Source organism: Anas platyrhynchos, chromosome 6 (assembly GCF_047663525.1).
Source record: "Anas platyrhynchos isolate ZD024472 breed Pekin duck chromosome 6, IASCAAS_PekinDuck_T2T, whole genome shotgun sequence".
Classification (NCBI taxonomy): Eukaryota; Metazoa; Chordata; class Aves; order Anseriformes; family Anatidae; genus Anas; species Anas platyrhynchos.
The window spans coordinates 25,819,700-25,841,784 of NC_092592.1; the positions used below are offsets into that span (position 1 = coordinate 25,819,700).

Sequence of the window (22,085 nt, forward strand, 5' to 3'; positions counted from 1 at the left end):
TCCCCTTGTTGATGTGATGTCTAGAAGACAGAATGCTACCCAGATCCAAAATGCCAGTCACCCATCTGCAAATTTTACCTACCATCAGATTATATCTGTACTTTATATTGATGTTAGTTTAATCAAATTATTATCAAATTGATCATGGTGGTACAAGAATATTGATGCCAATAAGACACACAGATGGAAACTAAATTCAGCTGATAGTAAATATTTCTAAGTACCTGACCTCTCTGTGATGCATCCATGCATAGTTCTTTCTACTTTTTTAAGTATATTTGAGCAAATGGATAGCAATTAAGGTGCTACTAATAGTTCAGAGTACAGAATATCTGCATACAAATTAAGTAATATGCAGTAACCTATAGCATTTGAAGCATTTATTGTACGTTTCATGAAGTTATATAATAGTTATCAATAGTAGCTATTACTTGTTATCAAAATTAGCCTGTCTAATTGAACGTTGCTTGTCTCTTTTCACTTAATTATTCACAATCCCTTGTTGGTGCCTACGCTATTAGCACCACAGGAATCATCTTAAAGTACTTCAGTCAGCTAAGTTCTTCTGTCACCTGATATTGGTCAACTCAAGCTGTGTTGGTATAAAGTGAAAGCATAATTTAGCTCGATGACTGAAAATTAAAGATGATGACTGTACATAGATTGCATTGTTATTGTTTGGACTTCAGCCTGGTTGCCCTTTAGTAGATCTTTTATCTGGAGTAAATTTAATTGATGTAACCCCTTATAAGGGTTAATAGTGGCAATATGGCTCTTAATAGGTAGTATCAAGTGCTAAGTCTCAGACCAGCTCTTATTCCCCATAAAATAACTTTTAAGCAATTACTTTTCAGCCAAAAACAGCCCATTATCCACAAATACACAAACATTCACAATATTCTACAAAATACACAAATATATGACTTTTTCAAAAAAATCAATGTACGTGTATGTACTTCTATTCCTAGTGTTTTCCATCTAGCCGGATAAAAGAAGGACTGAAGACAGAAATACGTGGGAAGATAAGGAAGAATGGGACAAGTCAGAATGCTGTACAGGCTGATAAATTTATAAGATTCCTTGTGTTGAAAGATGTCTGTAAGGTTCGACCTTAAAGGAGGCTGTAGCGAGGTGGGGATTAGTCTATTCTCCTACATGCCTGGTGACAGGATGAGGGGGAATGGGCTAAAGTTGAGCCAGGGGAGGTTTATATCGGATATTAGCAAGAACTCCTTTACTGAAACAGCCTTGGAATGGGACGCTCAGAGAAGCAGTTGAGTCACCATCCCTGGAGGTCTTTAAAAGACGTTTAGATGTAGAGCTTAGATATGGTTTAGTGGAGGACTTGTTAGTGTTAGGTCAGAGGTTGGACTCGATGATCTTGGAAGTCTCTTCCAACGTTCTGTGATTCTGTTTTATCTATTAACATAGGAAGTTTGGTGGGGAAAAAAACAAAAAACAAAACAAAACAAAAAACCACAAAGAACTTAGGCATAGACATGTTATAAAGTAATAATATTTTTCACGGTTCACTTATGGACTTGTACAGAGAGACCTATATACTGCAAAAAAACAGAAAGGTGCACATATTTTCTCTCTTTATGTTGATCTTTGATCTGTCAAAAAGACAGCTACCTGGTGCAAAATGTAATTTCTCAATAACCCCTTAGTTATTTAGGATTGTTCCTGTCCTTTCCTGCAGGTGCTGTATTTCAGGTGCTGAATCTGCAGTACTGAGTAATTTTTATTGCTTTTGTCTATAAAGAAATTGGAGGGAAAAAAATAAAAGTCCACAAAAGTCCATGAGGGATGGGTGTATCACCACTATGAGGCATTTTTTTTTCATGAACTGCTTTTTTTTTTTTTTTTTTTTTTTCTAACTTTAAAATGTGAAGGGCAATGTCACAGTGAACTGGAATTTGAAAGCATGGTGATTTAGATAGACAAAATATACCCCAAAGATTAATGTGGATGTTTTGTGTCCATATCTATAGCATGTAAATAGTATTGGTTCTATGTGAATAAATGCAAATTATTGCACGATGAATGCAATTAATATAGGGCATCTTCAGAGAGTCAGGTCTTAACCAGTGGGCAGGTTACTTTTTTGTTTTTGGTTCTGTCAGGATACTAAGGACAGTGATAGCACCTAAAAATCTAATATTGGTTTAAACTCACCAATTTAAAACAAGAGCATTTGATTTGTGAGGCAATTGGAGCATCAATAGTTTATGTTCATTTAAATTAATCTGAAATTGTATTATAGAGTCAGAGTGATTTAAAAGACTAGGAAAACCATTTCTTCCATTAATAGTTTTCTCTAGAGAATGTTGATAAAAACTGGACCTGAAAAATTGATGAAAAACTGGACCAATTTGTTTTTCTTATTCCCTTTGGATATTTTTGCAGCCAGCAACAAATACATATGGCTACTGTAGTTTGCTTTTTCTGTTCCAAAGCTGTCAGTCAACTTTTGGCAGTAGGGACTCTTAGGCAAATGAATAGCACAAAACATCACCTACATTGCAGATTTGACATTGCAGATTTGTAATCATGGGGTAGGAACAAGGATATTAAAGGAAAATTAAGGGACATTGGGAAGAGGTATGGGAGACAGAGGATTTTCCCAGCAGACATATGGGAAAATAAGCCCAAATATTAGAAAGAGGCTGTCAGGATGAGTAATCTGCTGGGTTTTGTCAGTGTCTTTAGCAATACACTTTTCATAGTTCTTGTAAGCAAGAAAGAAAAATGTCTGTTTAATTTATTTCCACATCAATTCCTGTGAACAGATAGTCTTCTTAGTTTCAGGATTTTGAATGATTTTTCAAAAACAGTCAACCTTACTCCTTCTTAACTCTCTGCTCCATATAAAATGCAAGTGCCAGACCTATGTTTATTTTCATGATAGGATGTAAAGAATTTTCATGATAGGATGTAAAGATGGAACGTGTGTTAATGACTGTCATTTCAGTAAACAAGGCTGATATGATTTTATACCTGTAGTTTTTGATGACTGACTCTCATATTAGTGTTTCCATATTTTCCATGGGATTCATGCCTGACTGAAAGAATACTATCTTCCCCTCTAATTATTTTATTTTTATTTCATATTGATGAAACATTATCATTCCTCCAGGCATCTGAAATTTCATAGGAGCACTAGGAACTCTAGGAACTAGTGATCTTTAATGCTATTAGTACTTTTGTGTAAGTCCTTTGGACAGGGATACTCTGGGCATCCTGATTATAAAATACCAGCTCTAAGTAAATGTCTCTTCCTACATTCCTAAATCTCTTCCTACATTCTGCTTAGGTGATTGATGTTTCTCTAACTTCTTATCAATAAACTCCAACTTGATACCTATTGCTATTGATAGTTTCCTTTTTCTACTGTTTGATTCATTGACTTGCATTAGAAATTGCTGACTTCAGCCAGGGTGGACTTTCATCAAATTTGAAGCCATAGTTAAAGTAACTAGTTTGTGTTGCACTCATTATTTTGGCCTTCCACTATTTAATTTCACAGGTCTTTCAATTGGATCATTTTTCATTGACTTTTTTCCTTGTAGTTATTTTATGAATAATTTCCACAGTTTAGGAAAGTTGACAAGCAGACTTTCTTCCTCACATTAACACTGCCCTGCACAGTGTTTTTTCTGTCAGATGATGGGGAAGAAGCTGCATCCTGTTCTTTGTCATGCTTTTAAATCTAGGTCATGGGGGTTGTTTCCCAGGCAGCCATTTACCGCCTATTTTAATCCATTTTAATTCATGATTTTGAGGATCAAAATAGTTGAGTTGGATGAATTTCTCCTTTAAAAAAAGTTGCTTTTTTACCAGGTAGACAGATGTGTAGTTCCCAATTTATGTAAAAATGTTTTTTTCTTTATTTTGAACACATCATTAACAAGCAGTTTATAAGGAACTCATCTCACTTTCTGATCTGATAGTGTTTAATAGATTTCTACCTAGGTGTTGTTATCATTTTCATTTAGATGAATCTAAAACCTATGCTTCTGACTTACCAGTTATTCTAAAATAGATAGACGTATGATGTTGAATATATGGAATGTTTTCTCCTATCTGTTTCTATTTTACATAGTCTACCATTTTTGAATTTATAATAACCAGTTATATTAACATTCAAGTCATGAATCATCACATCAAGTCTCAGGAATGACAGTTATGCCAATTATTCATTTTCCACAATGAGAATATCCAGTTCCTTTCAGTTGTTATGGAGTCTCCTAGGACTGGCATACAAGCAACTGAAAAATGTCTTTTTCTTTACTTTTTTTTTTTTTTTTGTAGTTGTTATATCAGTTCAATTTAGTTATGAGGATACAGATTTAAATCTAGTACAGTGATATCCAAGCTATCTGTAAGCAAGCTGACTATGGTGTAAGAAGCAAATAAACTGCAACAGCAAAAATTCAGCTTAAGCTAATATACTCACATCTTGAGAGCTCACTTGAAATTGGGATTGCATTCTGTTTACTTCCTAACTTCATAGCATTGATCATTTAGTGCCCTCCCAGCAGTTTGACCCATTCTCTGTATGATTTCTTATAAGAACCTGACTTACAAACTTGAGCATTCTGCTTCGCACCAGTTCCACTGCTGATGGTAAAGTTTCCATATTTTCACTGACTGCCAAACATCTTTCAGGCTGTGGAACATGCATCCTCTTCCCATCATGATGTCTTCAAAGGCATCTCAATTACCAGATCAGTTCAGAAACCTTTGAAGAAAAAGGAGGTTCCCAGCACTGATAGGTCACTAAGTGGAAGAGACCAGGGCTTATGAAACAATGCATGGATACACAGAAGTGCAGTGATATTTGAAAATCATACAATAACCTTTTAGAAAATATGCACATTGTTTAAAACAAAATATCTAAAGCCTCTCACTCTTACACTTTCTCTTGAAATGCATTAAAATTTTTCTTGTTAAACATTCATTTCCAAATGTTCTATTTTACTGGTTCACACTCATTCTAAACGTGAATGCCAGATGGCACTTGCCCTCAGGCCAAACACATCTTCTATGTCTTGACACTTCTTTCATTTTAATGTGCTTTTTGAGAGAATGATGCCTTTGCAGAAGCTGCAGCAGTGAAGATGTCAATGCATTTTTTTCAAAGCTCCTCAGATCTTGTAGTTTACCCTTTGCTTTCTATGACCATTATTGAGTTCCTCATTGGGTAGACAGATGATCAGAGTGTTCTTCCTTTTCACAGTTTGTACACATCTCATTACTAAGCTGAGAAAGACAGTGAATTTTACTTAGACTAGTTCAGGTAATTATCAACCTGCTGATGCCAAGAATAAGAGAAACGATGTAAAAAAGAACTCATAGTCTGAAAGTAATCTGAAATCCTATTTGATATGTTCTGTTCACTTAATTATGCAATAAAGACCATACAAGATAGTAAATGAAAGCTGATTTCAAACAACTTTCTCCACTTGGTTTTATAAGTGCTGTATAGCCCTGAAAACTTCAACATCTTCCTATCAACTCTCCAGCCTTACACAGTAACTTACACTTACAGCTTATCATTCAGGTGGAGTTGGGAGCTTCAGTTGCACTTGCTCTTGAATTGTTTGCTGAGGGGCTGTAATTACCTTCAGTGGGCTTTCATCGTCCTTAGCCCGTCTGTCTGATCACTATGGGATTTTCACTAAAGTATATAAGTATTCTTGCTACTAATGCAAAATTCCTTGGAAACAAACCAGGAAATGTCTGTGACTGAATTCTACAACTCCTTATTTGACCAATACTGAGTATTCTTAAAAAAAAAAAAGACTTTTCACTCTGAATACCTACTGGTTTACCAGAGATAGGCAAATGAAGACAATAAGTTAGATTAATATTTGTACAGTAATTTATATCAATTTAAAACCACATCGTTTGCACCCTTTGCTTAAGTGCATAGAAAATGTAAAGGTTTTTGCAGGGGGATGATTAGTCTTTCCTTATATTATCTGTTGCTTTTTTGAGTTCCAGAAAACTGCAGTTAAAAATGTTATTGAAATAAACCTCAATCACAATAAAGCATTGGATTGTGTTGGCCTGTCCTGTTTAAAGCTAGATCCAGGGCCCTAGGGACCTTGCACTACCTAGCTGATCAAAGTGAGTTTGGTTTCATATTTTTCTTGACTAAACTTAGTTTGCTACTGGGATGGCACATTTTTGTATTTTCATGTGTTTAAGGCTTTTCTTAAATAGTTGGAAATGTATGATTTTTAACAGCCCTACTGTCTTTACGACCCTAAAAGGTCATATCTATTATATTCTGCAGTCAAAGCAGCTCTGCAGGGAATCTTATCTCTGACATACGCCAAATTATGCAAAATCTCATCCATCTAATTGCATATCATGTACAGTGACTTTTAAAGAGTATTTTTAGGCCCTTAGACTGCTACTAACCTTTAAAAAGTGTTCAATCCATTTGTTGTGCCTCCTCCTATCACCAGTTTAATTTTTGTCTTGTGTGACTGTTAAGTTAGTGGGGAAAAAAAAACTTGACTGACTTTGCATATAAGCACGGTGAAAGTTGCACCAGCCATCTTCATGTGAAAGGATCTCCTCTCTAAATAATCAGCATATTATGGCTCATAAAGGGTATACTTATGGCTGTGACAATGGCACTGCCACCTTTTACAAGATGTTCAAAGCTATTAGCCCCTTCATGTTGTATTTCCTTAAAAGATTGTTTTGCTTGGCCTCAATATGTTCTTGTACTCTTGTACTACTAAATATTAACTTGTAGGACTATGTTTTGCATGAGTATTCAAATTCTCACATTGCTTTTTGTCTTGGTAAATAGTGCTGAATTATACATTTAGTTTGATGGGAATCTTTGCTGGAATTAAAAGGAGTACATAGTAGATATTGAATTTCAGTGGGAGATGGGTTCTTCAGTCACAAAAGTGCCTGTAAAATGCTGTGCTAATATCTTTCCCATGTTTTTGAGAAATTTAGGAATGAATCTTCAGTATGTGTCAAGGTATTAATGTAATTTACAGTTCTAGGAAAAATGAAATGGACAGATATTTTATTTGTATAGTATTCACAGGGAGTTGACAAAATACTAATATTTTTAACCAGTTTAAATTCATGCCCTTTAAATACTATTTCTAACTTTGAATTATTCCTCTTCATGCTTGAGGTAACCAATCAAGGCAAATTCCTTAATATCTGAATATCAATGATCATGGACTCTAACATGAAGCCAAGAAAAGTTTAAATGAAAAATGATTGCAAAAGATTTCAATTGCAGACAAAATATAAATATTTTGTATTTAAAACAAATGAAGAATACTGCAGAATGTACCATTTATTACCTGTGCCCCAACCATACCAACATAATATCTGCAGGCATCTGTAAGAATTAGTCTATGATGCTTGCATAGCTCAAATAAGAATGTTTCATCTGCATTAATTTTTCCTTTTTTCTGTGCATGATGATCAGTGGAACTAGATTTTTTATTATTATTTCATCATTGGTAGTCAGATTTTTTACTGCAAGTTTAACAGGAGTAGAAATATTTCAAAGCATTTGCAATTTCTTCAGTTAATATTAATCCCTAAAACCTTTACCCTATGTACAATGAAATAAAATATGTTTAAGGTCTCTTGTGCTAATACCAGTTCTGACAGAGGTGCAATTTGGAGGATAAACTCCGTATTCAAATAATTTCACAGATTATAATTTAACAAACTAAAATGCTCTGCCTGAGGGCTTCAGTAACTTAGATACTGTGAAGAAAATGTTAACCATTCTTTTTCCTTAAAAAATGGCATATGATTAACTATGTTTCAATATCACAATTGTAATTTGAATTGTATGAAAACTTGCTAATATATACGCCAATTCATACAGTAAATTCTACCTAACACCACTTAGGTTTTCCCAAAGCTACCTGATTTTTAAAGAGAAGTCCAGCCACATACAGCAATTTTAGTTTCACAGAAGCTGGGTATTTACTACGTTGCTTCCTGCAGACATAGACCATAGCAGGTTCATAGGGAGAAAAGTATACATTTTAGAAATGCGAAGATGATGAATATTTTTATTTGCTTTATAGACCATACAGGGTTCATAGGGAGAAAAGCGTACGTTTCAGAAATGTGAAGATGATGAATATTTTTATGTGCTGTTCAGTTTACGATGTATTTATTCTGACTGGAATGCATTTATGTTCATGACTATATTTTAGAATGACTCAAAAGAAACATCTTTCCTCTTTTAAGCACCCCTAAAGGAATAACTAAAAGGGTAAAAGGTGACGTGATATGGATAACAAGTATCATGTATGTGTAACTACTGAGTATCTTTAAAGGCATAGAGAAAAATCCACAATAAAACATCAAGACTCCCTAGATTCTTTCAGATGCTATGTGTTAATGCAGGATGTCTTCAATTCTAATCCATCCTAAGAACTAATGAACAAGTAAGGTCTTTTCCTTCCCCTTCCAAAAACAGTAATAGAAAAATCTTTCTTTAAGCTCACCTTACTGCCTAACACCCACAGTTTTTTTCAGTGTCTTTCTGTGATGATGTGTCCCGTATCACAAACACTTAGTTATTCTCTCTCTTAAGATCAATCTAAGCAGTGTTTTTTTCTCTTAGCAGACTCATACATTTCAGTGTGATGAGTACCTTTGCTACCTTACAGCAAGGTAAGATATTCAAGAGCACTATCTGGCCTACGCTATCACAACTAGAAACTAGAAAGGTACCACAGTAGTAACTTAGTATTCCAGTGTCATGAAGCTAACTCTGGTAAATATATTTGGTGGTTTACAATCCACTGTAATTGAGTGACGCTACTCTTCTGACTACTCAGGAGTTCAATGAATGCTACCCTGTATGTGTTCTGTTAAAGTAGTATTTAATATCTAAAAAATCAAAATAATTGCCCAGGTGTTTTCCTGGTCAAGATGATATTTTCTACTGTAGAGCTGATTTTTTTGCAAAGTAATTTAATTGTGGAAAACCTTTTTATTCCCATATTAAAACTGTATAATTATTCAGAAGAAAATGAAGAACTCTACACCTTCTATACTGCAGGAGCACCTCTCTATCATTTTTATCCACACAAATAAATCCAATAGTATTTCAGATGTATATCTTCTAGAAAAAAAAATATTTGATTGAAAAGATTAATAGCTGTTTATTGTCTTGATGTTTCTAAAGAAACATAATACCATACATTTACATTGCAGTAGTTAATAAATGATGGCAAATTCCTCAGGGCATTATCAAACTGTGTGAATTTGTGTATCTGATCAAATATTTATTAGTACCAGTTTCTTCCTACACTGATTTTTCTTTTCATTTATTGCTCTAGGCTTTACTGTACAACACTAAGGTGATACTCATGGGCATACGCTCCCCAAAGAAAGGCAATCATTATGAAATACCCAACTTCAAAACTACAAGCTGCCTGAATTTTAATTTTTTGTTCTCTAAATAAACTGCCACAGTGTTTAATTATCTTTTCTAGCTTATTTCTTTGACCTATATTAATACTAACCAGAAACAAAATTTCATTAGTTAAGCTGACAATAGATATCAATTTCCATTGAATGATATCACAGGCTTTTTACGCTAATATATAAGCTCATTGCTGTGTACACAGCAAATGATTACTACAGAAAGTAATTAATTTATTGGACGTCACTTTTTACTGTGCTGCTAAAGCTCTGCCCTATATTATTTTCTACTTCTGTAAACCTGTTAGATGTGCAAAAGATTCATTGCACTGAACTAGTTTGAAATTCTGGAACCCATAAAAGTACCAGTAAGGCTTGTGGGAGACTGACAGTTGAATAAAAATGAAATGCCAGCGAAAAAAAAGGAAATATATGCAAATTTCCTTACTTCTCTCAGTTTCAACGCTGAGCCATCATTAAGTCTTCTCTGTGTGATGCTTTTTTCTAGTGCAGTTAGCACTGACCCAGCAACACAGTGTCCATTGTATTACAGGAGTACTAAGGATTGGTGCATCTTTCCCATGACCAAGCCTTCAGCTCCTTTCACTGAAGTAGAAGTTCTTGGTGGTGGCAAAGATGGTGGAAAGAGCTTTTCTTTACCCTCCTTCTACAAAATTAATTTCAGTTTTGTTTACTCCATCATGTTGGATAGGTTCATAGGATAGGGAATTACCGTCTGGGCCATGATCACATGCTTTGCAATAGGACCTTCCTCCTAAGAGCAATGCACATTGAATTGTCAGGATGCCATGTGTACTTTGGTCAGTATCCTTTTCATAATTTGAAGACTAAAAACATCTGTGTATCTATTTTTAAAAAATATTGGAAGAAGGAGTATGTGTTTTGCTCAGGAAAATATCGCATCTTTGGGTTTTCTGCATTTCTGAATGGGACATAAGAAGTTTCAGGGGAAGCTGTTCTCAAAGAGTCTCATCATAGGAACTGATATGAGGTACTGTCTTCTCATTCTATTACCATTAATGTCCCTCTTAGACTTCTCATTTACTTCAGTGAATATAGGCCAAAGTAATCCATGGAGGCACTGTATAAAAAACGCTCTTTATAAAATCTCTCATTCTCTAAAATATAGAGATCTTCAGAACTAAGTTAAATTGACATACTGCTGCAAAATGCAAACAAATGCACACAGGCAAAATGCTGAATTACAGGTTACAAGAATACACATTTCATAAAAAACAATAAGGAGAAACTCCCAGGAGAATGCAAAGTCAGAGGCTTGTGAGATCCCTGTATTTATTTAGATTCATAGTTTAGATGAAGAAGTGCCTATGCTGAGCCCTAGGCATCCTTGGCAATTACGTAAAAGCATAAGCAACATAAAGAATGAGCACCCCGCAGCAATCTGCCATCCACAGAACCATGTATTAGACCTTACAGCAAAAGTAAATTAAGAGAAACCATACCTCCCTTATTCCCTTTCTTCCTCCCTACCCTTCTAAAGAGAAAGTTACGTGAAGGACCACGTGATGCATATAATATTTTTGTTTGGTTATTAACTGGACTTTCTATGCACAAGATAGATAGGTATCTCCTTTTTATATAAACTTGCATGAAATGCGGGAAGTAATGTTTTCCATTGTATTTGTTTTCTTTGGTAGTAGTGAACAAGAAAACATATTAGCTAGTAATTGCTTGTCCATGTTGTGATAGACTTATACACAACGCTAGACCTGATGTCCTATCTTTTATTTTTTTTCCTTGTATAATCACATGAACATGCTTATGGACAATTGATATAGCTAGCAGAAATTTAACATCTCTAGTCTACAATATTAAACTAATTTGGAGTCTAAATTTTAAAATTGAAATTGTTACCATAACAATAATTATGCTTGTATTGTTCCATTTGCTTGCTGCAGGACACAGGTATAAATGGGACAGTGTTCACATTTGAAGTTGTACTGTAAAAAGGATCAATGTTTAAGTGGTTTGTTACATATCCTCCCTAATTTTAAAATTATTTAAGCCCTCTAAAACCAGTGAAATCAGTGAAGCTTAATCCACAACACTAACCAGATGTCTAGTGTTTTGTTTTTTAAAACAGAAAGTAGGTTGATCATATTTTTAAGTAACTTAATTAGGGTTTTCATTAGGAGAATGATTCTCTCTTAACAATTAATTAAAGTTCAAATTTTACACAGAGCAGAATAGTTTGTCATTCTGTCCTGGGAAGTACTTTATGCTGATCCTTTTCCCTTGTTTGCTCTTTCATTCCACATTCTAAGAAGTGGTGTAAGGGACCCATGTGATGTTTAATGTGACTGTATGAGGCAGAGTCGTTTTAGCTATGTGATTCTAAATGCAAGCAGATTTGGGTTTTGATGTGCACATGGAGAAACGTGACTGCTGTGCTGTGAAGATGTCTGTTAAAAAAGGATCACTCCTTTTTAACACAGATCTGTTTTTTAACTGAATGAGATTCACATTTTTGAACATTATTATCATCTGCTTAGAGCTGACAAGCAGAGAGACTTGTAGTAAAAATATTAAGATTTCATCATTTATTGTGAATGAAAATACCTAATCATGAAAGCACCACAAGAAGCAAACAAAAAATAAGAATAAAACAAAAGGTCTGTGTCAATAAACAAGGACTTGACAGATAGCATTAAAACTAGTAAACACCAATGAATTTGTTTCTTTGCAGCATGACTAGAAGGCTTAGGCTTCAGTAAGGTCAGGCCACAGATGAACTGTCAGCAGGAAACTTCTGATAACAAGAGGATAGAAACATGGTTACAGCTCATCACATGAGTACTTCCTTCTTGTTATCCCAGCAGGAAGATAGACTATACTCATAAAGATACCCAAAATGAAGAAAGAGTAGCAGTGGACCTGGCCTCAAAACAATAGTGAAGACTGTGATGTATTTATTGTGTAGCTGGTGACAGGGTTAAAACACGAGCCCCAAAAAAACAGTTCATTGCCAGCAACCAAGAGAAACTGAAGAGATGTAGCAAGGTTTTGATACTGGCCATCACTTGTCCTCCATACAAGGATCTTGACTAGACCACAGATACACACCCATCATGATGCTTGTGAGTATGGAAATATGAGAATGTTAGTTAGTGAAACTCAAGAGAATGAGAATGAATGGCTAGAATCAATTTTGTTTAAAATGAATATCACCTTCCTCTTCCATAAGGTTTTATGCTGTTTTGTTATGTTAAATTCCTACAAAGGTGGGCACTTTTTGTTTCCAGAGCGCTGTTTATATTATTATGAAATTTGCAATGCTTTTGCATAAACCCAAGTTGCTTCTGCTGTTCTGATTTCCTTTCTTTCTCTAAAGATCCCAGTGTTTTGCTTTGCTTGGTGCACAAGACTGACAGATGATAACTATATGACTTCCTCCACCTATTGACATATGATACCTTGTCTCTATGCAGATTAGTTAAGAATTTAAGGGAAGAGTTTTTATGGTAGACACGACAATTAGGTATTTAACTCAACAGAGAAATCTACAAATACTGACCTTTATTACAGAAATTGATAAACACATGCTTTTTCTTAAGGAAAATGAAAATTTTGTTTTTATTTTGTAATATGAACCCATGTTTCTAAAGAATGCTGCGCTGTAACTACTTCAAGGTAAGTTTTCAATATGAAAACATTTTTCGTATATAAAATTGTAATTATAGATAAAGCCTAAATATATGAAAGGGAAAAGTAGAATCTGTGATTATAAACGAGTAATATGGTGAAATGCAAAGAGGCTAAACAACTCAATATCAACTAAACATCTCAGCATTGGCTACCATATGGATTTACAAGCACCATTATAGTAATTGCTGCTATTTTCAAACTTAAATTACGTTTTACATATGCTTAACCTTGCTGAGTGGGATGTTGCTATGTTATATGAATATTAATGATAATGTGACAAAATTTTGTATAGAGATGCATTTTGATTATTCAAGAATGTTTATAGTTAATTTGACGTAAAAAAAAAAAATAATCCTATTTCTACTTTCTTTTTGGGAACATTTTTGGAGCAAAATAATAATACATTCTACTTTGTTTGGTGGGTCTGGGTCTTTTGCCTATCAAGGAAGAAAAAAGGATGCTGTAGGGAAAGGACAGAGTTCACTTTTTTTTTTTTTTTTTTTTTTTTTTTTTTTTTTACCAGATCACATTTAACTGAATCAGTTAAAAAAGGAAGCTGAGATTTGAAATATAGCCTCTGGCCACTCACTGTTCCAAAATAGAGGGCTACAGGTAATTTAGAAATTACTGGACTGACCATTTGTTTGCTGTCTTTTTACCATTGGTTTAACAGAATCTCCTAAATGATCTGTTTTCTGACCAACCTTGGAAGCATTCGTAGGAGAAAATAGCCCCAAGAAAAGATCAGGAATGATCCTGTACTCTTTGCATTGTTCTGGCGGCAGAAAAGAAATTGAGAGCTAAACTAGGTCATATCCTTGGTTGACCAAAGTCTTGCCAAGAGTTTTTGGAGGTGTACGTGTATAATAGCTTTGTCAGTCCCCAGCCAGTGGTAAGATTAGAGAACAAGCTTTCAAGCAATTTTGTATTAGAGGTTAGTCTAGCAAAAGATCAGGAGTATGGCATGACCTGGTTTATTTTGGGAATCTTTTCCTACATGATGTTTAGGCACACCTAGGATCCTTGCCCCAAATCCTTCATAAGCACCCACTCCAGGTCTGTAGAATTTTGATAACAATACTGGGTTGACAAAGCACTGTCGAAGAATATGGGATAATTCAGAATTAATAATTAAAACAGAAGCTACTGTGTGCAACTTATATACACATGTAACCTAAAAGCCATAACATAGTTCAGTCAGCCTCAGTCTCTGCTGTCAGGCATATTCTGGTCACTGTTGCACTGTTACTTAGCACAGAAGTAAATTATTCTTAAATCCTGGAGGACAACAGATATTTGGCCCCAGTTTACTTAACCACGGTGAATTTTGCTTCGATTAAATGTAGATTTAAACACCCTGTAGATTTTTATTTGTAAAATTAGGGATACTATGGTCTCAACTACCACCAAAGTTCAGGCACCATTTTTTTCTCTTTACTTAGAATAATATCTAGAAAGCTAAAAGCTCATATTGCACAAACTTTGAAAGAAAATGTGAATTTCTGTAATTAGGAACACAAGCATAGTTACCTTAAACGAATGTCATATCCTTACAAGGAGACTTATAATGAGGGTGAAAAGAACACATGCTGCTGAAACATAACCTTCTGAACTGTACTGCATAGAAGCTGTTGTAATGATTCATTGGTTTTTGTTTGCCTTTTTTTTTTTTTTTTAATTAATTCAGTGATGGGTGAAATTTGCTATGACTTGCTTTTCTTGTCCTCATGTGACACTTGCCACATGATTATCATCTTTTAATGTTTTATAGAATCTCCCAGCTATCTTCTGTTCTTGGTAAAATTATTGTCATTGTTGGTCTACATCATTATGATTCATTCCTTAAAAAAAAAAAAAAAAGATTATAGTATTGTATTATAGACTCCTAATGCCTCAAAACTCAAAGCTGTAACAGGTCAGCATTTTCCAGATTTTCAAGGGAAATTCTTGCAAACTAGGGATTTGTATCTGGAGTTGACTTCAATCTCAAATTGATTCTTTCATGAGGCATTTAAAAGGAATAGTGTTGTAAACATCAACAATTGCTATTATTCTCAGGCAGAAGTCTTTGTTTAGGTAAGGTTGAAAAATATGAATCCAATTGAATTGAATTGAAGAACTTCTTTACCGAAAGGGTTGTTAGGCACTGGAACAGGCTGCCCAGGGAGGTGGTGGAGTCACCATCCCTGGAAGTCTTTAAAAGACATTTAGATGTAGAGCTTAGGGATATGGTTTAGTGGGGACTGTTAGTGTTAGGTTAGAGGTTGGACTCGATGATCTTGAGGTCTCTTCCAACCTAGAAATTCTGTGATTCTGTGATTCAATTATATTTCTGGTTCATTTTTAGTTTTGAAAACTCTTGGAAGTAGAAAATACTTGAAATCTTCTTAATGTTCTGTTTTCTAAAATGTTCATGTGCTAGCCATTGATACCTCATTCTTGCATTGTTTCTAATTGTACCTTGTGAAATTAAATATATTCCAGTTACAAAAAGTAAATTATTGAAATGAATTGAATACATTAGATATATTTTGCTTTGAAAGTGTACCCATAAGTTAGGTAAAATCAAGTCTCGGGGAAAAGAAAAAAAGGGAGATTTCTCAATGATCCTTCTAGTAGTTTATGCTTCTATGCTATTGGATTTAAGTGGTTTATTTTGCCTTAATTTTATTCTGCATTTAGATGTTTTCTTTTTGTGTGTGTGTATGTGGTTTTTTTTCATTTGTGGTGGTAAGATCAATGTCCTAGGTAAATGCATGAGCTATGCCAATTAGCATGTAGCTTCTATAATGCCTCTTGAAGCAGCAATTGTTGAAATTTTTTAGTGCATCACATTAATTTATCTGTGGTTGAAACAATGAAAGACTTAAGACAACAACCCTGAAGTTCATTGTTAAAAATCATTCAACATATAAGTGCAAAAACTTCTAAATTTTTCAGTGGAACTAACAGCATGACAAGAAAGGATAAAAATGATATTAGGTCAGAACTTGTAAGTGCACAGACCTAACAGCCTTGGCAGGATCTTGTCAAAATTAAATCATTTCAACTGTTTCAGTTTAATTTGACATAGCAAAAAAATGTCTAAAATCATCGCTTCTCATAAAGAGAAGCTTTGCAGTTGAAAAAATTTTATAAAGCACTTTGTGAATTCAATTTATTACTTGAAAATGCTCAAATTTATGTGTATTAGAATACAGATATGAGTTATCTAACACTGTTTGAATGACTTATATTCAAATTTGCTGAGCTGTAATACTGGCATAATTTTAGTTCTCGGTAGTTTTATCTCTCACATAGTTTTATTTCTCACTGAAACTATCCGCTATTTTTTCACAGCAGTATCTGTACCTTCCCTTTCCCTTCCCCAAATTTGTAACAGGTCCTTCTTTGCTGTTTACAGCCTCATTTATATTAAATCTTTGTGGAAGGAAGGTTACAACTTAGATTTTTGCAAATGGTACAAAGAAATTAACAAGTCTGAAGAGAGTAGTATGAGGAGAAAATGCCTAATATAAAGGCATATTAAATTGCCAAAAGATTAATAAAACTGTCAAATTTTATTAATCAGAAAAATGTCTTTTACATTGTTGTGAGGGGTTATGGATATCTTCTATACTTGCAGAACTAATGACCAGGAGTCAGACCTAGCTGTAAGGTATTCTGCATGTGCAAGATTCTTGGAGAAAACTAATCAGGAATGGAAACTTCATTAAGGTGACAGGCTTTTTTCATCATTCCCCTTCACAGCTGTCTTATTCAAAGGGTATGAGAATGATAGCTGACCTTCTGGATAGAAAAATGACATTTAAAAATGTGAATAAAGTACAAATTAATCCAGCTATAAAAGGAAAATACAGTATATCATTTCTTTGTCTTTGGTATTACTGTGCTGCAGTGATAACCTGCCCCAGTTGAAATCTGTGGGAATTCACAATTGATTTTTACAGCTAAATGTGCCATCTCCTGACATCAGAAAAACAGTGACTGAAGAGCTTCAGGTGTATATTGCAAGGTTTTATATTTGGAAACTATGCAAATAGAGTTCCTGACTCATTCTAATCCAAAACTAACATATACTGGGCCTGATTTTTGTAATTTCTATAAGTAGCTTTTCGACACTCTGGTGGCTAGGATGTGCATTTGAGAAGTGGGAGTGATAGATTTGAATCTTCACAAGCAAAGAACAAGAACTTCAGCTGTCTTTGAAGCAGCTGAGACCAATATCCTTTTAAGAAGGACCAGTTAAGGACTGGCAGCCCAGTCAGTCCATGGTGTTGGCAGCTGTTAACACACATTCTCCAAATAGTAGTATAGGTTCAAGTCATCCATTCCCACTATGTTCCAAATGTTGTGTTTTGGGTCAGGCCTATGTTCATGTAAGTCAAACTTGGACTTAGGAAAGGGGGAAAGCTGATTCTCTGGAACCTCTATATTAGCTGTGTTTTTCTGTCTTTAGCTAGGCCTGTAAAACTCATGGAATTTCCATGGTAAATCCTGAATTGCAAATTCACTAGTGCTAGTAAATCCAATTGGCCTGATTTTAGATGTAGTAATAATAAGACTGAGTTTTCTGATATTCTAGAGTTTGGTTGGAAATACTCTGTGCAGCTGAGCTGTAACCTCAACTGTGGCTGCATAAAAATATATTAAAAATTGTTTCTGCCAAGATAGTTATGAAATCAAGTCAGTAGTATTTTGCAGTACCAATAATATTTGTGTACCACATGTGCACTGCTTTATAAATGTGCGATTCAAGATCTGTGTTAAATGTGAAATTAGTAAGCTGTTTGTCCTTGCAATTGTGAAATTAATTTTTTTTTTTTTTTTTTTTCCCTGATAGAGTGGCATAACTATTTCAAACATTTCCTGTACAAGTTATTTTTTGGTATACCATCCTGAGTGGTACTGTAAATATCAAAATAAATTATTTATGTTACTTATATCCAGCTCGCTTTAGCTAGATTAACATGAATTAACATGCTATGCAAATGTGTTTAGCTTGGTATTTATTCCATCTGAAATTTCAATGGTAAAGTGTGACCATGCTAAATTAACTTCTATAGACTATATCTCATAGGCCTTCATATTGCATTTGATGTTGTTCCCGAGGTTTCTGGGAACATTTAAATACTTTTCATATACAGGCACCTATTGGGAGACCTGTAATAGCAGCTTCTAGAATATGAAATCTGCTTACCCAGAGAGAAGAACTTTTTTTTTCTGATTACTTTTTCTCAAAATCTTTAAAGCAGAGAGAAGGCCGTTGGTTTATTTCCCCTGCTCTTACGGGTTCATTTTTGACAGATCAATATGTAAACTCAGTTACCTTACTAGAATTTTTATACTACCTCCTTCATGCTGTCCTTGATAACTACAATTATCACCATCAGTTTGCTAAGCTTGCAAATGTGCAGGAATTTGTGCTGTACTTCTTCCTACCAATTGTGTCTACCAGTATCTTTAAGAACGCATGGGAGAAAGGACATGACAGTGATACCACTATACAGAAATCTGTACTTTGTTAGAATGTGTTCTAACTAAATTGCAAAGAGCATTAACTTCTCCCCCCTTGCTTGCTTATATAGTACAGCTTTTTACTAACTCAATGCTTAAGAAAAAATGTCTGAGAAAGGCAAGAACTGCTTTTGGTTTACAGCTGCAATATCTGGAAAAGGAAAGAGAAATTCTTGCTCTTTTGAAGCAAGGTATGTTAATGACAAATATTTCGCTTATGGGTATGGGAGGTTTCATTTTAATAGTTAAGTTAGTTGATAATCTACGGAAACTTTTTTTTACCTCTGAATTTAATTATAGCCAAGATATACAGGCTGCTATTTTGAGAATATATTCTGTGGTTTTTTTGTTTTGTTTTGTTTTCTTCTTTCATGAAGCAGCAGTAGAAAACAAGGGCAAAAAATCCAAACTGACAAATCATTAAATCATAGTTCTATCAACTTCCATTTATAGCAAGTTTTGATGTGGTGAAAGTCAGTGTATGCAAATGGAAATTACCCCAGTGTGAAAACAGGGAGCCTGATTTTTTTCATGTAGTCATTCCCATCAGCCACAAGCCAGCAGTCTGTTGTAATGACAGCAGGTCAGAGCATCACATGTGCGTTGTTTCAAATACTGTATCTCCTAAAAGAAGTCCTATTTATGCCTATAGTGGCATATTTACTCATTTCTGCCAGCTAAATAATATTACTAAACAACTGCTTTTTAAACTCCTTGCTGACAAAAATTCTGGAGCATTTAAGATTAGAACAAGTTGCAGATAATTTTTTTTTCTCATCTTTTTGCTGTTCTAAGGATACAAACTCAAGTCATTGTTCTTTTTTCCAGTAAAGTACAAGTGATAATTAAAGAGATTGTGTATAGGTGTGAAGTTTTATACTGAGTGTGAGTTTTATACTGGTAAATGTGTATTTCACAAAAAGCATTTGCTAATCAAACCGAGATAATTTTGAACAATTCTATCTCCATCTTTATCATACATGTATAATAATAATACAAAGAAAAGGGAGCCATGAAGTATTTTACACTCAAAGTGTGACTTTTCATAAAATTAGCATGATAGTTTTGGATTCCTAACACCTTCCCACTCCAAAATCTACCTGTTTACTGCATTGAAACTGACCCTGTTTACATAAAGGTTCCAGTATCTTGGCTTGACACATCTTTCAAAATAACAAAGCCTTATAAATGTGCTCTACCTCCTCCCACCATGTCTACCACTATCTTTAAGAAGGCATTGGAAAAAGTTGTGGCATAGAAATCACTACACAGAAATCTATACTTTGTTAGAATATGCTTTACTTAAATTGCAATGTATACATGATTTTTTTTTCATATAGCCTACATTTTGCATAACTGCATAGTAATTAAAGCCTTATAAACAACCCATAGCAGGGTATACATTGCAGGAGAGATGACAGTTTTGTTGTTGTGTTTGGATTTTTAGCTTAAAGTCATTTAAAAATAGTTAATAGGATTTCATTTTTCACCCTGTTTTTTAAACCATGATAATTTTCCCCATTAAAGTTCTGTGACGTTCTCTTATGACAGTACATGAAATTGAGTGACATAAGCCTCTGCCCTCTGGTGGCAAAGCAAGTTGGTAAAGTAAGCTAACAATGAATGTTTTCTTCAACATAACTCTGTAAGATGGTAAAAAGTGCTAAGGGTTCAGCTCTGCAGTCACTGAAATTCCTGTCTGCTCTCAAAGTTCCTTAATAGAGCCAGGACCATGGGGAGATAATGACTGGCCTTTTTGATTCAGTGCTGCCATTCAAATTCTGCTTTAAACACAAGTATTTTCAAAGAAAAAGGGAAGTCACCATGCCATGTTGATGAGCAAAGCCCTTCTGGCATACCCTCTGCACAAATCATCAGGTACAGGAATAAGCTGTAAGAGTCCAGTCCAGTCTTCTAGAGATACCAAACAGAGTTAACTGAAGGGATATTTAATCAAGACATACTTCAATAGAAATATTAAACAGATACAACTAGTGAATAAATGAAACCATAAGGAGTCTAAGAAGTGTAATCTGGATGTTTGGGCAAGGAATAAACTTTTTTCTTCTTTGCCCTAGAAGCAAAGTACTTTTCAATGATATTTTCCAAGGCACTTGCTGATTCAGCAAGCTCAGTTTCTTATTTTGAGATTCTGACATAGTTTGTGGGTGGTTCACCATGAAAAGAAAAGGTATAATAATAAGGAAGAAGGGAGGGGCACAGTTGTGAGCAGAAGTAGAGAGTCATGAGAAATCTGTGGAGACAAGCGAAGAAGCTCTGTGTATATCAAAAGCCACAGGAGGTTACAATAAATGAATGATAATGGTTAAAATTTAGAAGTACAGAAAAACATAGCTAAGGGAGACTAGATGTCAGGTTTTGCTTGTCTGTGCAGAGCTCTCTTCTAATTCACTCTTGGAACCAGATCAGAAGGGTCTTTTTAGCTGCAGTTCAGTGTAATAAAAGGCTGAGAGACTTTCTGAGGGAAAAGAAATGCATAAGAAATCATGTGTTTAAAAAAATAAACTCAAGGATCAGCAAGCAGAAAAATAAGCTTAGGCTTAGTATAATATTGTAGTAATGTATTTACTGTCCTGGAACTTCATGATATAAATTAAGCTCAGATCTGAAGTACAGCAATGGGTTTTGTTCTGATCTTGTGTTCAGTGCATTAAGAACAATGTGACATTCACTTAGTAGCTGATTGGTCTTGTTGTAATGGTAATCTGTACGGATTTAAGGGTCTGTCTGTTGCCTAGTTTTTGAGCTCAGTAGTGCAAAGATCCCTCAGATGTCTTAATGATAACAGAGTACTATGATGTGCTACATATTTAAATTCTATCAAGTATATTCACCATAAATACCACCATAAATAAACCCATATGATATTCAGACTTCCAAAGAGCAACTGCCTGTAAACACTGTAGTTCAAAAGAAGAAGGGGAAAAAAAAAAAAAGTAAAAATAATAAAGTAAAAATGTTTGAGTTTGTAAAACCAGAAAAACAATGTAACAGCATCTCTCTGCCTATAACATGCTATGTACTGAATGTCCTAGCCATCCTGTTGATCTGAGAGTTTGTCACTAAAAAACAACAAAAGGCAAGAGGGAAGACAATGGAGTTTTTGCCATGTGTTTGGCAGAACCTCAGCTTTGGTATTTCTGCAGCTGACTGTAATGGAAGGCACCCTCAAAGTGGGGAAACACACACTTTTCCATAAAGTGGATCAAAGAGCTGTCAGGGAATAGTAGCTTTCACTTAGCAAATAGCATAGAAAATGGAGGGCCCTTCTGTGAATGGAAAGGGAATGTGGGAGACATGCCATGATGGAGTGGTCTGCCACAGATTAAAGCACAGGAGGCCCTAGCTGACAGAGTAAAATAAGGGGTGAGAGTGGGTAGGAAAGCTGCAGAGAGGGGTGAATGGGAGAACAGGGG

At 34.7% G+C, this 22,085-nt stretch overlaps 1 long non-coding RNA gene across 3 annotated transcripts in view; it reads left to right on the forward strand.

Moving 5' to 3' along the window:
* LOC119717366 (uncharacterized) overlaps positions 1-9,502 on the forward strand; it is an 80,603-nt gene extending 71,101 nt beyond the window's left edge. For 2 of the 3 annotated variants that reach the window (XR_005266759.2, XR_005266761.2), the window contains exons 4-5: positions 8,639-8,688; positions 9,360-9,502. This is a non-coding gene — a long non-coding RNA (uncharacterized lncRNA). The remainder of the gene's footprint in view (positions 1-8,638; positions 8,689-9,359) is intronic. The other variant, XR_005266760.2, reaches the window with a different exon arrangement.
* The last annotated feature ends 12,583 nt before the right edge of the window (positions 9,503-22,085 follow it).